Genomic DNA, 1,681 nt, shown 5'->3' on the forward strand with positions numbered 1-1,681 from the left:
GTTTATGATTTGCCACTGTCTCCACTGGTTCATGACTTGCCACTGCCTGGACCTGCCCCCACAGGCTAAGTCCGACTGGTTTATGACTTGCCACTGTCTCCACCTTCCCTCCACAGGCTAAGTGCGACTGGTTTATGACTTGCCACTGTCTCCACCAGCCTCCACAGGCTAAGTCCGACTGGTTTATGATTTGCCACTGTCTCCACTGGTTCATGACTTGCCACTGCCTGGACCTGCCTCCACAGGCTAAGTCCGACTGGTTTATGACTTGCCACTGTCTCCACCAGCCTCCACAGGACAAGTCCGACTGGTTTATGATTTGCCACTGTCTCCACTGGTTCATGACTTGCCACTGCCTGGAACTGCCTCCACAGGCTAAGTCCGACTGGTTTATGACTTGCCACTGTCTCCACCAGCCTCCACAGGCTAAGTCCGACTGGTTTATGATTTGCCACTGTCTCCACTGGTTCATGACTTGCCACTGCCTGGCCCTGCCTCCACAGGCTGAGTCCGACTGGTTTATGATTTGCCACTGGTTCATGACTTGCCACTGCCTGGACCTGCCTCCACAGGCTGAGTCCGACTGGTTTATGATTTCCCACTGGTTCATGACTTGCCACTGCCTGGACCTGCCTCCACAGGCTGAGTCCGACTGGTTTATGATTTGCCACTGGTTCATGACTTGCCACTGCCTGGCCCTGCCTCCACAGGCTGAGTCCGACTGGTTTATGATTTGCCACTGGTTCATGACTTGCCACTGCCTGGACCTGCCTCCACAGGCTGAGTCCGACTGGTTTATGATTTGCCACTGGTTCATGACTTGCCACTGCCTGGACCTGCCTCCACAGGCTTAAGTCCGACTGGTTTATGACTTGCCACTGTCTCCACTGGTTCATGACTTGCCACTGCCTGGCCCTGCCTCCACAGGCTGAGTCCGACTGGTTTATGATTTCCCACTGGTTCATGACTTGCCACTGCCTGGACCTGCCTCCACAGGCTGAGTCCGACTGGTTTATGATTTCCCACTGGTTCATGACTTGCCACTGCCTGGACCTGCCTCCACAGGCTGAGTCCGACTGGTTTATGATTTGCCACTGGTTCATGACTTGCCACTGCCTGGCCCTGCCTCCACAGGCTGAGTCCGACTGGTTTATGATTTGCCACTGGTTCATGACTTGCCACTGCCTGGACCTGCCTCCACAGGCTGAGTCCGACTGGTTTATGATTTGCCACTGGTTCATGACTTGCCACTGCCTGGCCCTGCCTCCACAGGCTGAGTCCGACTGGTTTATGATTTGCCACTGGTTCATGACTTGCCACTGTCTCCACCAGCCTCCACAGGCTAAGTCCGACTGGTTTATGATTTGCCACTGTCTCCACCAGCCTCCACTGGTTCATGACTTGCCACCGACTCGGCCAGCCTCCCCAGGCGAAGCGCGGGCGTTTGGTGACAATTCCAAGGCAGACCAAGGCAAACACGGCCCCTTGCGCGGCGGGGAGCCGTGCCCGGCCTCGGCGGGGCGTCGGGCCGCCGTTTGGAGCGCCGGCCGAAAACCCGAAAAAAGGGCGAAAATCGGAAAGAATTCGCGCCCGATCGGGCCGAGCGGCCGGCGGGGCGGCAGCCCGGGTCGGTCTCCGCAGACCTGGAGGCTCGAGGGGACCTTTCCGACCAAAGTCCATT

Source organism: Scyliorhinus torazame, unplaced genomic scaffold, assembly GCF_047496885.1.
Source record: "Scyliorhinus torazame isolate Kashiwa2021f unplaced genomic scaffold, sScyTor2.1 scaffold_1334, whole genome shotgun sequence".
Taxonomy (NCBI): domain Eukaryota; kingdom Metazoa; phylum Chordata; class Chondrichthyes; order Carcharhiniformes; family Scyliorhinidae; genus Scyliorhinus; species Scyliorhinus torazame.